The sequence below is a fragment of the Cervus elaphus genome, chromosome 18, assembly GCF_910594005.1.
Source record: "Cervus elaphus chromosome 18, mCerEla1.1, whole genome shotgun sequence".
Classification (NCBI taxonomy): Eukaryota; Metazoa; Chordata; class Mammalia; order Artiodactyla; family Cervidae; genus Cervus; species Cervus elaphus.
In genome coordinates this window covers 62035139-62051151 of record NC_057832.1, presented here as the reverse complement: position 1 = coordinate 62051151, position 16013 = coordinate 62035139, and positions in this window count along the sequence as shown.

The window sequence follows — 16013 nt, the reverse complement described above, 5'->3', positions numbered from 1 at the left end:
TAATCCATAAGAAATCAAATCAACAGAGCCTCAACAGAAACATTTCACCTGGAGGTATTAGTCCTAGATGTTAAAAGTCTTAAAACAATAACAAAAGCTTGCTACAGATGCCATGCATTTATTTAGTTTTGGCCTCTTTGGTAGTAGAGATAAGCTCAAAGTTAATAAAAAGGAAAAAAGTTGCAAAAAATTTTATGAAATCATTTTACAGATCAAACTGGCTTTGCTATCAGCCATGAAAAGCTATGTGAATCTCATGAAATAATCCCATATCTAGGTTATCTCCAATTCCTAACACCTGGTTTTCATGGCTATGTTCCCACTGAATGTGAATTTAATATTCATTCTGAAGCAAAATCAGTTCTGTTTGGTACTGGCAATATTTATTTCCCTTGCCTTTTCCCATCATTTTAGAAATAACCTTATAGTAATCTCCACCATAAAATGGAAATATTTCATTAATATTCTTCCCTGCATAAATTTAAAGCTGTTATTAATGAGTAATATATGTGTCAGTCATTTTGCTGAAGGTGCCATCTTGGGCAGATAATTATGACTCTCCTAATTTTTTAACACGGATATTCTGGAAGTACAATTGTTATTCCAGCATTTAGAAACATCATTGGGTCCCTTTAAGAGCACTTATGATACATAAAATTTGAGAGATGGTCATATTGAGATCAGACATCTAAAAAGAGGCTTCTTCAGTCCTTTTAGAACAAGTTAAATGACATATCAGGTTTATTTCTAAGAAATCTATTCAAAATCAGGAGGAAAAAGCTTTTATATGCTCACAACCTCAGAAATTATGGTTTGAACAAAAGAGAATTTATTTTCTACAACTCCAGTCTCAGGTAAGCCATGATATTGAAGCCCATTAGGAGTAAATACCTGAATATGGATAATAAGGCCATGTCTTCAATTCAGGTAAATGTGCCATCACCTGCTAGTGACTTCTGCCTTGAGAAAAGTAAAGGTGGTAGGACATAAGGTCCACAGATTTGCCAACCCTTGTTTGGTTCCTCAATGGCAATGAACTATAAGAAGTGTTTACAATGTTAGCCAAAAACCTGAGAGCATTATAGGTGTATAAAATCTAGAAGCTGGGGATAATTCCACACTGGAAACTTCGGTGCTGAAATAGTTTAAGTGAAAAGTGCCATTGGTTAGAATATCACATTTGGTAAATTCTGATGAGTAAATACTGGTCTCTGTGCTTGGTAGGCTCTCAGAGTAGAACTTTCTACCTTCTTACTTTTCTTCCACTGGGACATGGGTTTCTTAAGTCAACTGGGCAGGGTCAAGGTGAAGATGCTAGATGTGAAGTTTGATTTCATTGTGGCTCTCGATGTTATCGCCCAAACATGTTATTTATATTCAAGAGTTAAACTTTTTTCCACCCACCTCCCCGTCCCAAAAATGAGATGATGTTATAAGGACCTCACAAAATTCTTCATCCTTCTGTGAGGATTAAATTTCTAATGGGGTAGAGAACTGTTGGAAGAGAGCCTGCTCTAGGACTCAGGAATTGTGTAAACCTTACAGAAAATGATCACATAACTCTAAATAACAGTACAGGTAAACAGACTTGAGTGACTAAGGGTTGAACAAGGATAACTCAAAGAATATAATCAAAAGGTAATTCATTTCGTCTCTTACTGCCTTCCTAAACTTTAACAGGGCAATCTGCTCTGCCAGAATAGAGCTTGTGCAGGTTCCATGGTGTATCAGCTCACTCTTGAGTAATAAACATTTGTATTGTCATTTTACATCATAAAATGCCCTAATAAGACATTTAGAACACAGTCCCATGTTTTAGTCGAAACTCTGAACTTGACTTTGGGTGACACCTTCTACCCAACTCTAAATCAGGTTTGTGACAGGTTGGAGCCAGGCTGTGAAGACAATGGTCCTTCTCTTTTGCTTTGTTGCCCTGCCCATCTCCCCATTCACGATTGCACTGTCTGGTCAGCAGGGTCATGATGGAAACATTCTCACAGCTATTTCGCAGCGAGAGGCTGGCAGGACCACCCCAATTTTTCCAGCAAAGTCACTCACCATTCTCTAGCTCTCCCGGCTGGGAGTCAGGCTTGAGTCCAGTTAGAATTACTTTTCTCAAGTGTCGGTCAAGCACCAGACCTTTTAGTCTCCCAATTTCAGGGAACATATTCAAAAGTTCTTAGCTTAATCTCCTGGAGGAAGCCCTCTAACTAGGCTTCGACTGAGAAGGCAGCAGCCTTCCCATCCGGAAGAGGCAATAGTCATCTCCGCCCAAAATCTCTTTACCAATCTCTTGATGAAAACTTCAACGTGAGCATCCTATTAGAGGAGCACATTAGGGACTGGATACACTTTCTAGAACAGATATTCCTAATTTAGGAGCTGATTGCAGAAAGAGGAATGCCCATTGCTGAACTCGGCTGCGAGCAATCAGTGCTAATCCACCACGTCTACCAGCCGCCCGCGGAGGCCGAAGCGGTCCCAGAATCCTCTGTCCACAGGCGCAGCAGGGTTTCTCTCCCCAATCTGTGGGTCTCAGCTCTCGGCCTCACAGGGATACAAGGAGACAAACAAAGAAAACTTCCTCAGGCGTTGTCTAGCTTTGCAACAGTTTCCAGGAGGGCCGAAGCTTAACTTTGAAGATGCTGAGAACCAGAGGAATTAAGAATACAGTCGTCTTGTATCCAGTGTCATGGATAGCTACTTAAAATCTCCTGGACAGAGTTTGCAGATATATATTTTGAAAATCTTACTCTCAGTATTTATTTCAACTCTTTCAATAAAGGTTAGAGTTTTTAAAAAAAAGAAGAAAGAAAATGGTGGCTCTCACTGCCGGAGCGAGGCAGAAGGAGCACGGGAAGATGGCGCCGGCCCCGGGCCTCTAGGAGGGCATCCGCAGGCGCCCACACACCGGATGCCTGTCCCTCAGGCCGACGGGGCAAGACCAGCAAATGAGCCTCCTTCAGTCTGGACGCCTCTCCTTTAGCCGTTTGTGCGCCGCACCCTGGAGCAGGTGAGTCTGCGAGCAGACGCGAAACCCTTCAAGAGCTGTCTCAGTTCATTGCGGGTCCATGGATGCCAGAGCCGTTGGCTTTCTTTCTTTCTTTTTAATTTTCCTGCCCTGGGAGGCAGCATTTTAAAAAATATTTTTATTTACTTATTTATTTGGCTGCGCTGAGTCACAGTTGCAGCACTCAGGGTCTTCCACCTTCCTTGTGGGGCATGTGGGATCTAGCTCTGGGACTAGAGAGCAACCTGGGCCCCCTGCGTGGGGGCAGGGAGTCTTAGCATCGGACCACCAGGACAGACCTGCTGGTTTCCAAAGATGGATTTTTGTAGGGTTCTCTCTCAGCTGCAGGTCTGAAGAGCCTCTGCCCAGGCACTGTTTTCGGAAAATTCTTATGTCATCTTACTTGATGCTTGCAAGCAGCCTGTGAAATTTACCCATTTATCAGATGGGGGGCTGAGAGTTAGAAAGGTATATAGTGACATCAGAAAAATAAACAAAAAAACTGGATTCAAATGTAGAGCTTCGGTTTTTCCACAGCTTCTTACATGTGAAGTGTGACTTTGGTTTTGCACGTGGAGGCATTTTAAGGAGGGAATAATAAATCCACATGGAAGTTAATATTCTGAAGTGCTAAAGTTACCTGGATTACAGAAACATAACATGTAGTATCTGCAGAAAGCAATTGCAAGAACAAGTGTTTTGAGACCTAATTTCTATATTTCTACAACAGACATGGCTGTTTGCAAGTTTCTTTCTTTGTGGTCGCTTAATTTTTCAAATGAGTGAAGGCAAGTAACACGGATACATTTTGTTTGTTTATTTGACTCCCAGGTGTCCATGGGCAATACCTTTGAAATTAGCAACACAATGTGGAAATCTTAGTGGAGACTGTGATAGGTTATCAGAAATATTTGGAGACTGTAGTTTATTGGTATTATTTTGGACATTGAGTCTCATCGCATGCAATTTCAGGTGACTTAGATATTAAGCCAATACCCATCAAAGGCCTCCTTGAAGAAATGTCTCTCGAAGTCAGGGACTCCTTGTCTTGTTGTCAATACTCAATACTAACTGTGGCTAGTACTCAGAGGTACTCAGTACAGTTAATCACATTTAAATGGAGTGCTTTAAAGCAAACATGTAGGCTTTTTTTAAAAAAATCAGAATATGTTTTATTACTAAAACTTCTTTTATTATCCACTGCGTTTCTTTTTCTCCTTGTTATCTATTTTATGTGCTGTCTGGAGGTATAATAAACCTTGGATCAGTTGGCTAGCTTAATTGAAAAATGTTTTGAAATGAAAAGTTAAAAAGCAAAACAAAATATATTGAAAACCATTTCCATTCCAATTTCTTCTGTTAGTTCAGTTGTAAGAAATGGAGAACAAAAGCATTACCAACCAAGGCTTTTAGCGAAAACATAATTGCTTACACATCCAAATACATTAGCCAAGTTTGCTACACGCGATTAGGCAGCCAATTGTGTTGAAAATGTGCTTGCTCATTCAGTGGAGACCACACCCCAGGGCTCACTCACTTACTCTTCTTCAGTCCTTAAGTTGGGTGAGCACTAGCCCATTCTCATTAGCCACTTCTTGGAAAATATAATGGGGCCACCCGTAGTAAGAATCATTTGGGTCCAAATAAAAGACCTAATGTCTTCAACTAACCCCACTTTGGTTAGGCCAGGAAAGTCTCCCTCCAGTGTTTCCTAAGAACTCAAGTAGAGTCATTCTATCAAAGGGTGCCAGTAATTAATGAAAGTTGTATGCCAGGCACTGTCAAAAGTGCATTATGTTTAAAAATGTATAATGTCAGAGAAGTGGATCAAATTCTACATTTTTTTTTTTTTTAGTTTACGTGTGACATGAAAAATAGTTCAATTTAAAAGAGAAACAGGGTCATATTGTGTCTCAGGTACATTTCCCCATTCTTGTTTCTCTACCTGAAGTTAATTTAGTTTTCAGTTCTCAGGAAAATGTGTTGGTGACTTGGAAACCTAGCTTTCCTTGTCTTGAAATTCTTTTCTAACCATAACACCAGTTTTTATTTTGAAATGGTCTTAAATACAGCACAGCTATTATACATTCCTTAATTTCACCCCAAATATCAAAGTAAAGCAAGATCATCTTTTTCTTAGTTTTCCCCTGAAAGTATAGAGAGAAATATTTTACAATAGCTGGGCTTTAGGTATTCAGAAGACCCAAGATGGCAGGTGAAGGTAACTGTCCCATTTTTTCGTTGAATAGAATTTACCTATCTAATAGCCAATTACTTAACACGTCATCCTTTAGGATCAATCCAGAAGTGTTGGGATCAACTATGTGTTGGAAGTTAGTTCTCCTGGGATAAGTGCTAAAAGTTCTCATTGCCAGCAGGCTACCACATAAAATGTAGGCGATGAAACCGAGGTGCTAGCTAGTCAACTAAATGTATAGAGCAGCATGCCTTCCACTTAAGCAAAAACTTCCTTTTGAAGTTTTTTCCTGGACTGTTTGATTTCCTGACCGTCACTACCCTGGACAAAGCTGAATGCAAAAACTACACATGTGCATGTCAAGCTGACTTGGTTTCTGTATTAGTTTGTTTTTGCTGCTCTAATGAATTAACACTAAGTCAGTGGCTTAAAACAGCACCAATATATTGTCTTATATCTTCTCATCACAGGTCTCAATGAAGTAAAATAAGGGTATTGACAGGGTTGTGTTGTCTTCTGGAGGCACTATGAGAAAATTTATTTTCTGATCTGTAATAGCCTTTAGAAGTCTCTCACAGTCCTTGGCTTGTGGCCTTCTCCCTCTGTCTTCAAGCAAGCAAAAATAGATCAGGCCCTCACATCACTCTGCCCTCCTCTGCCTCCTTTTTCCACTTACAAGTATCCTTGTGATTATACTGGATAATATATGTATTAAGATAATCTAGAATAGTCTATATTTTAGGTGTAGCTAACTGTCAACCTTAATTCCATCTACAGCCTTTGCTGTAGAAACTAACAATTTCACAGGTTCCTGGAATTAGGATGTAGACACCATTATTTTCCCTACCAGAGACTCATTTTCATTTTGACTGATAAAAATTAAATATTTTCAACTAATATTTCTGAAAACTACCTGTAGACAGTAAACAGGGAAAACGTTTCTCTCAGTCAAGTCCATTTGTTGCTCATACCGTTATCTTTAAATGTCTCTGCTAGTAGCAGACAGATTTTTAAGATTCAGTGATCTCTGGTTCCATATTGTCTGTATTCGAACTTCACTGAGCCCCTTTCCTCCCCACTTGCCTTTGTGTGGGCAGTGCAGCTCTGCTGTCAGTAACGAGCCCCTCTGCCACAGAGCAGACCTTTTGAAGAGTACCTACTTTTCATCATGCTAAAGTATGAGCTCACACACGTTCATACTTGCCTTTGTTCCCTCCAGGCTTCCATACCTCATGAGTTGCCTCTTTGCTTTCAGGGGGAATCAAGGTAGCAGACCTCAACAGCATTCTGTTTCAAGGGTTGAGGAGAGGCAGCAGAGAGGGGATTTAGGTTATATCCAATGACCACCTCTTTCCTGGGTTTGCCCTCACAGCAGCTGGAGGGCTTGGAGGTGCTAAGCCCTCTGATTTAGAACTACACAGGTCTGAAGGCTGAGCATTTTCTATGAAGGGCCTTCATCTTTGGAATTCCCTCTCCAAGGCTATTGACCTATATGGCCTAAAGTAAATTCTATCTCACTAGTAAAGTGGATTTCACAGTTAATGTGGCCAAGCTGATTTGGATTATTTATTTCCAATGTTAGCCACAGTTGTAGAACTCTCAGATGTATGCAGGAATTGAATGCATCTTTAGAAATCTCAGGAACGAATAGCACTCTCTGAGACACGAGAGGGATGGGTCGTAATCTTCTTTTTGTGTTGCCTGTGACTTGCTCTAATACCAAATTGCAACCTATCCTCTGTGGTTATTTCTTCCATGTTGTGTTTTGTCAAGCTAACCTACCTGACCCATTCCTATGTTTGATTACTTGACAGCAAATGAATGACAGAAAATGTAAATAAAGCACACGGTGTATCTGCATATGAAGTCAGCTGTACCGGCCTGTGTGGGGGACTGGAGTGGGGTGGACCTGAAGGAAGTTATTAGCTCTCCAGCAGGGGCAAAGAGAAAAGCCAGTTCTGTCAAACATGAATGTTGAAACAAAAGGAAATCACCCCATCCCAGATGCTCTGGGCTGAATCTGCCTTCCTGGGGTCTTATTCTGGTTCAGAGATAGCTCTGTCCTTGAAGTGCTCTCTGTTGAGTGACACTAGTCCATGGTATCAAGTAGTGTTTAAAATACCTAGATTAAAAGCCTTCTGCATTTAATGTCTCAGCTCCAACAGGTATATAAACCAAAATGAACTTGCAAATTTCATTGAAGCTTTATCCTCTAGCCCAGGCTAGTCCCTAATGTCACAATTTCCACATTCCTGACAAAGAATCTTTTACTCTAACCAAGTTCCCGCGCACAGTTGGCAGCTGGCCCATCCAGCGGGGGAAGGTGACTTTTGTGGTGTCCTCACTCGTGCGGGGGTGCAGGTTAACACATCCTCCTTGGGCAATGAGGGGACTAATATTCTGTGCTTTGTTCAAAGCTCTGAAGGATCAATGTATGACATGTGATACTCGAATTGATGCTATTCCTGTCCTGAAAGGGAACTCCAGTTCCCTTCCAAGTGGAAGAGGTGAGGGGATTTGACTCTTGGCTCAGTACTGCCTGAGTAAATACTTTTTTTTTACATCAAATTTCAGCCTAATATGGTTTGAGGTTTCAATTAAAACAGGTAGGTAACAGGTATTCTTATAGATTTGTTCTAATGTGAAATAGATCATGGATTTCAGGTACATTTAGACCAAGCAGTGCAGTTTTTTGTTTTTTTTTTTAATAAATTCAGTAGGTGTTCAACAATATGTGGCCAGTGTGTTCATTAGCCTGGCCGCCATCTCACAGGGAGCCCACTTCCGGTCAGGGTGCTCTTGGAAAAGTCCTGGCAGTTGTTGCATCACCAGCAGAATTTGTGCACTTAAGAGGGGGTGTATTTGTAGACCCCGTGACTCCTACCTACTGAGTAGAATGGGTACAATTGCTTTGACACAGGAAATAGAAGCATTGGTCTCAGTGTCCAACTCTGCTGTTCTCTCCCGAGCCTCCACCTTAGAATAAAGTGGGCCTATGAATACAATAGTAGGTGAGGTGGTCAATGATGGCTGAACTCAGAAGCAAGTTCAGATTGGACTTGCTCAACTGAATGAATCTGCTCAAGGCCCAGCAGTGAGTTGAAGGTCCCCTTCTTGGGAAACAGTTCTCTGCTCAGGACAGGAAGAGAATGGTGACTGTCCAGGCTGTTCTCACAGCTTGGTGACCTCAGCATTGGACCAGGTGGGGTCTGCGGCTCGTATACCTGAAGAAAGCCGTTCAGTATACACTGAGTCCTGATGGCCTAAGCAGTACAGGATTGCTTTGACGTTTCTTTCCCCAGCTTTATTGAGATGTAGTTGGCAAGTTAAATGGTAAGATATTTAAAGTGTACAACATGATTCACATTCACATTGTTGATTGGTTTGTTTTGTATCCTAACCCAGCAGTCCCCGTGCAGTCCACCCATGATACCCTGACTCTGCTCCCTCCGGCCCCTGCCACATGCTTACCCAGTGCCTGATCACATCTACGGTTCATCAGGTCCCATGTAGCTGAACTGACATGCTACAAAGCATGTGCAAAACATGTCTAAATCACCCTTTAGGACTTTATTTCTTGTTAATTAGCAAACTTTGACTTTCAATGGTGACCAACCAAGATTTTTTTTTTTAAAGAAAGTGTTCATCTTATGTATACAAGACTTACAAGAACAGCCTGCTATGCTATTGGCTTTGTCCTGGCAACTAAAATCAGTCCCCAGCATTCATCAGGGTATCTTGCTCTCAACTTTCACTACTGTATGTAATCCACTTCTATGTTTTATGTAGAGAGATTTATTTTGGTGTGTCCTGGGTCATGATGAATCCAGAACCATGGTTTGAAACATGTTCTATTAACTCCACAGTCTGTATTTTCTGCTTTGACAAGTTCCACCATACCTTCACATGGTCCTCTCCATATAAAGGAATCATAGTCTTCATTTTAACCTTTTTTATGTGACTAGATCCCCTGTTACTTGAATCATGTTGGAACTCAAAGTTTTCCTCTTTCATGTCTGTTAACTTTCTTTGCTTTTAACAAGGTTCCGACAACTGGGTAGTATTTCTACAGTGGTCTCATTAGTATCTGGTTCAGAACTGGGAAAATTTCCCTTGGTTTTTATACTCTACATGCATTTATTTTATTTGGAATACTTTATTGCATTATCTTATTGTAATTAGACATTGGGCTAAAGCTTAGGCATTTTCTCCTCCATAATTTTGGGACCTTTGCTTGCATCTTTGTCAAATTATCATTGATAATACAGTCAGGAAGAGAGATTTTGTCCTTAGCTTTCTCCACCTTTCTCCATGTGGTTTTGCTGACCAAGTCACAGTTGATTTAATTTCCCATCATATGTTGAAATTAGCTGCAACTCCTCCACATTCTCCATTCACCTTCTAACCCCTTAAAGCTCTATTCCTGTAGTGTGATTATGCAGTTGCTCAAATGAAATGAATCAGAAATGAATCAGGTCATTCAGGTTGTATCTACACAAATAAACACTGGGCTGGGAGTTCAACTACAGAAAGAAGTTCTGAGCCGTAGATTTTAATATGAAAATGGACACCATCTCTTTCTCCTTGGATCTTGATTGGGGAAGCAAAAACGGCATGATTCCTGATTGTGTTTTTCACTGTATCCAATTCAGATCTACCTGCTCCATTTTGGCATCCTTGTTTTGTTTTGTTTTCCCTCTAGTTTCTTGTGATAATTCTCTAAGTACTGGGGTAAAATCTTTAGGTTAAAGCATACACCTAAATGTGGCATGCATAGGACTTACCTGCAAATCACCTCAATTACCACAAATGTACAGCTATTGGCAGTGGATTGAGTTTTTTAAAAAATATATTTAATAAGATAAACAGCAGCTTATTCTCAGTATAAATTTTTCCTTAAAGGAACCTTTAAGTGAATGTAATTCTGATATTAATATGCCTCCTAATGGGAAGAGGGCTTCCTGGTGGCTCAGTGATAAAGAATCCATCTGCCAATGCAAGAAGGTGACAGGAGACATGGGTTTGATCCTTGGGTAGGGGAGCTCCTCTGGAGAAGGAAATGGCAACTGATTCCAGTATTCTTGGCCATGGGTAGTTTGGTGGGCTGCATTCCATGGGGTCACAATAGAATCCCACATGACCTAGTGACTAAACAACAGCGACCATGGGGAGGAGTCTTTCTGGCCCCTTGGATGTGCACTCCTGTTGGAACCCCGCATCAAACTTTCTGGAGTCAAGGGTGTCTGCCTCGAGGAGGGGACTGAGACCCCTGTGATTACTGCTTCTCTGTGCCCCAGATACTTGGAATGACTTTATAGAAGTCCAGAGAATAATAGATTCATAAGCCTAGTAAAGCTCAGGGTTGAAGTAAGGGAGTAGAATGGACATAGCTGACAAAAAATGAGTGTCTGGGAAGGGTTATGATGGATAAATCATAATGGAGAGAATAATAAGTTATGGGTCAAAGGAAACAAAAGCAGTTTTACATAGCAGTTTCCTAGAGTTGGTAGGTAAGGAAAATGGGACTGGGGGAAGGGGCAGAAACCATTAGAAGGACTGAAGCATTAACTGCAGAATGTCTACAGTGACCTGTATTGCTCACACTCATCTCTAAGCCTGCTTCTGTTGTAGTGCTGTTGGTCTCCAGATTGAGATCAGAAAGACAGCCTCTGGTATAATAATCTACCAACTGTTTCTATCACATAACTTTTAGAAACAACACTTTCTCAGTCTAGCTCAGATACACTTATTTTTCTGAATTACATATTTATATGCTATACTAATGTATCATATATGGTATATCACACAAAACAGAAATTCTTAAAAAAGATGAGAAAAAAATCCAAATAGAAATCCTAATACGGGCCTCCTTCAATTAATATTATAATCCATTTCTGAAAATGAGATGTTCTATGTGAAAATATTAATCATGAGGATATTCTCATTGTTTAACAGAATAATTATAATGTATCAACTCAAAACTTCCAACCAATTTCTTGAAATGTAACTAAAACATAGTAAACTAATTACATATAATTAATAAATTCTTAAAATGTAGAAGCCTGAAAATAGCACTTCCTGATATCTGAAAGATGTAGTTGCTGACAAATAGCTGCTTTTAGTACAGTAACATGTACTCAACTTCACTGTATAGATGCTCTTTAACACTTAAAAGCTTTAAAAAAAATCTATGATTGAGTCTAAGATTTTACCAATTATAATCAAATGTATCTCAAGACATTTCCATCATTTGGTTTAAAATGCATTGAGATTTGAGGATTTAAATATTTTTTTTTCTGAAAAATATTGGCCAAAAAATATTGTATTGAGAGAGATGAATGTTTCTGAAGACTGGGTATTAAAAGAGGCATTCTGAAAAAAAAAAAAAAAAAAGAGGCATTCTGCCAGAATATATTGACTGGGGAGACTGTGCCTCTGTTTTCTTCCATAATCTCAAGAGAGCAACTTGTATTCACTGAAGTGAAGTGACCACTTTGCAGGCTACCACTTTCTAAAGACACAAGGTCTACCAAGGAAGCTAGTGTTGGAGTTGCCATGTCAGATCAGGGCCTTGATCTTATTAGTACTGGTTAGCCTAGGGGATATCCATGTACCCTCAGGTGAAGTCTGCCCATCCCCACACCTTGCCCACATACCCAAAACTGGCAGTAAATTCTGTCTTTCGAAGAAGAGTGTGAGTCACACACAGAACTCAGGACAGCCAGTGACAGTGACCTCACTTGGTCATTCATTCATTCAGTCAGTGCGTGAGGCCAAAACCATACATTAGCCATCACGTGAGGACAATTGGCAGCATAAAAAAGAAAGAGATGAGTGAGTGAAAACAGTAAACTCTAGACAATGAATACCTTCAGGAAGAAAATAGTGTTTTTTTTTAAAAAATTACTATCTTACAGAGAGTGAAGAAAATAGTGTTTTTTTAAAAGTTACTATCCTATAGAGAGTGAAGAAAATATAGTATCCATTTAACAAGAAGAGACTGCTAAGAAAAAAGATTAATCAGAATTAAGAGAGTTGATGAAAAAGCACAAATTACAAAAACAAATCAACAAAAAGGTTAAAAGAAAAAAATGAGTCATACAGAATAAAAGGGAAAAGAGGAAGAGACATAGATATAAAATGAGAAAGAAATTCAAGGGCATAGAAGGTAATCCAAGAAATAATAGATGAAATATTTGTTTATGTGTAATTTCTTGTATATTAAAATACTGAGAGTATAGTTTAGAACTGTTTTTCATTTGTTCATTTGAACAGGGAAGGGAGATGATTTTTTTCTTGATTTGAACTGTAAATCTTCCAGGACAGAAGCCTAGGAATCTCTAAGTCATACTAAGAGGGTGAAGGAGAAATTAGGAAAGAAGACAGACAACTCTTTTACTTTTTTCATTGTTTCTGTGCCTGCTGTTAACCCTCAGGTTAGTGAGGAATATTCTAATTTCTAGAGAAGAGTATCCCATTCTATAGTCTGAGGAAGAAACAGAACTGTTGAGGACAAACCCAGCAACCTGTGCAAGGATTTCATTTGCTGTAAAGAAACCAGGATTTATTGGTGCGGGTCAAAGTCGAAGGCATTTCATGGTAGATATATTTAATCAGAAATGTGCTCACTAATGTTCCAGGTACCCATTTAACTCTCTGCTTGGTCACCTTACCATCTCAGTCTCTAACCACTATTATCCAGGAAGGATGATTTAGCTCTCTGGGGAGGCAAAAATTTTTCTCTGGCGTTTGACAAGACAGTGTAGGGCCTGAAGAGAGTGTTCTATAAAATATCATGGGCCATGCAGATCACAGCCCAAGGAGCAGAGTGTGATGGAAGCTGCAGGAGTCTGCTCCCATTCAGGGCAGTTCCAGGCTGGCTCTGCTGGTCCTGGGTGTCATCCTGGAAGGAGGGATGGCCCTGCAGAAGCCGGGTCAGTTCCAGAACAGGCCTGGAAGTCTAAGTGGACCTTAGACTTAGAGACCCACGTAAACAACACCCACAGTTGTTTATGGTTATTGTAAATCATGGGAGGGTCCAATTTAATCTCTCTAGGGCCCCCTCCCCCACCAATAGGGCCACAACTGAAGGAGCCTTGAGATAAGACAAAAATATATGGCTGGCTAAATATATAGCATTTGTTCAGTATTAAATTTCAGAAGTTGTACCCCCTGAGAGATCTGAGTTTTCAAGTTCTCAGGAAATGAAATGTGTGATGTGCAGTAAGACTTATTTAAACCATTTGTTTTTTGATACATTTGAATAAACAATTAGAGCATTTTATTACCTATAGAGTAATTGTTAAAATTTAATAATGTATGATCTACTCTTGCATATATTAATATAAATTATAATAAAGACTATCACTTCTCCGTATAAACAGTATCCTAAATTATGCCGCCTAGATTTGCTGGTATTTTAGGATTTGCCTTATAATGATGAGTTTTTGCCACCCTAAACCTATTTGACTGGTTAATACAATGAGAATGTTTAATATTTTAAACGAAAAATACAGCATTTAGAAAGAGCTTTAGTTTTAAAGCAACAGGTCTTACAAAAACATTATTCTAACTCCATAGTCCAATTACTCTATAATGAATAAATATGTTATATAGAAAACAGAAGCAATATCAGAATAGCTCTGAGTATATAATAATGAAAAATTTGTAAGAATGGTATGAGATATGTTGAATTGAGAAAAACAAATATTCCAAACACTTTAATTAAAAGAAATATATAGCAGATTAGCTTTGTCATTACTTTCAGTAATTTTCGAAAAACCAACAAAAACTACATTATAATAATCTTCATTGCATTAATTTGTTAATTACATTTTACATAAATCAGTTTAAAACAGCTTAATTTGTTTAAGCATGGTAGAGTTTCTAAGAATTCTACAAAAGAATACAAAGAATCACTTGCTAGGTTCGTTTAATTTATGTGTGGTCCAAAAAGTATGTGACAAGTAAGTTAATACAGATAATATATTATTTATTTAATCATTCAGTGCCCATATATAAAGTTTTCAGATCTCTATCCTCTGAGTGCAAGAACAGCAAAGAAATCAGGCCTGAGAAAAGATATCTAAAGTAGATACTTTGCTCATATCTGAATTAAGATATGCCACAGTGTCATACCCATATTTTATTAATTATCATGTGCATTTTCTTATTGCATGATAATTTTAGATAATCTAAAAATAGTACATTTATATTGCATCTGCATGAGCAAATGATTTGGGGAACTGATTTTCACCTGAAATAAAAGTCCACACTCATTCTAAAGTCAGTCTATTTATAGTAACTTGAATAGCTTCCTCTCAAAATTCAGGTGCCTCTGAACTTTGGAATGTGACCTTATTTTGATGAGGTCTTTACAGATATAATCAGATAAGTTGGATGGGGTCATATTGATTTAGGGTGGGCTCTAAATCCTATGACTGCTGCTTTTATAATTTAATAAAGTTTGAGTGCAAAATCTTTTCTATTAAAATTAGTTTCCCAAGAATAGATACAAAGTCTTACTAATCTTTGTTATTCCTGTTCTCAGTTTTGTTTTGCTTTGAGGTTTTTGTTGTTGTTACTGCTTTTGTTTTGCTTTTGTTTTTGCCACATAGCAGTCATTTCCTTATTTTACAATAAGCACCCCTGTTTCCTTTTGAGGAATGACCACCCACCCAGTAGATGAAATCTTGCATGGACTATCAATAAGACTCTTTTCAAGGAATGGACATGAGAGCCAGGCTAAGCTAGTTGGATTTTGTATCCCAAAACTGAATCTTCAGCAGAATAATACAAATACAGAAGAAGGTTAGAGACAATTTATCCATGTATTGGTGCCCTCAGCTTTTACTCTCTGAACACTCAGAAATCCCCTCATTCATTGCTTTTGTAGGCCTAGTTCTTTAGCTGACATTTCATCATTTTGTCAGCTACCCCAGAGCCTTTAAGTAAACAGATTCCTGTTGCTTGCACCCAACAAATCCTAACTGATATCTCCACAAAGTCTTGTTAATTGTTCTGCATAAAATAGCTGCTCAGGGTAGAAATCACAGTGTTCACAGAATCTACTCTGGCTAATTCAAACAAAGAATTCCCAAGGGCTCATGGACACTTTGAGAACGTGGAAGAAACATGCACAAGTTTCTGATGCAAAACTGCCCTGGTGAGAAAGTTACTACCTCTCAGGCCAAATGGTGAATGCCAGACAGATGTTAGCAAATATTCTCCCCATTCCTTAGGTTGCAGTTTCACTGTGTGAATTATTTCCTTTGCTGTACAGAAGCTTTTGTTTGATGTAGTCCCGTTTGTCTAATTTTGCCTTTGTTGTTTGTGCTTTTAGTGTTATATCAAAGAAATCATTGCCAAACCCAATGTCAGGAAACTTTCCCCATATGACTTCTTTTAGGAGTTTTAACAGTTCAAAGTCTTGTGTTTAGAGCTTTAATCCATTTTGAGTTGATTTTTGTGTATAGTAAAAGATAATCATCCAATTTCATTCTTTTACTTATAGATACCCAATTTTCCCAACACCTTTTTTTTTTAAAAGACTGAGCTATATATCTTATAAGGAATTAATATATCCAAAACATAAGGAATTCCTACAACTCAATAGCAAAAAAGCAAATAACCCTAAAAAAAAAATGGACAAAGGACTAGCTATTTCTCCATGGGAGGCATATAGATGGCCAGTAGGTATATGATGATGCTCAACATCACTAATCATCAGGGAAATCCAAATCAAACCACATGAGTTGTCACCTTACACCTGTTAGGATAGCTGATAAAAAAAAATCAAGGAAAGAT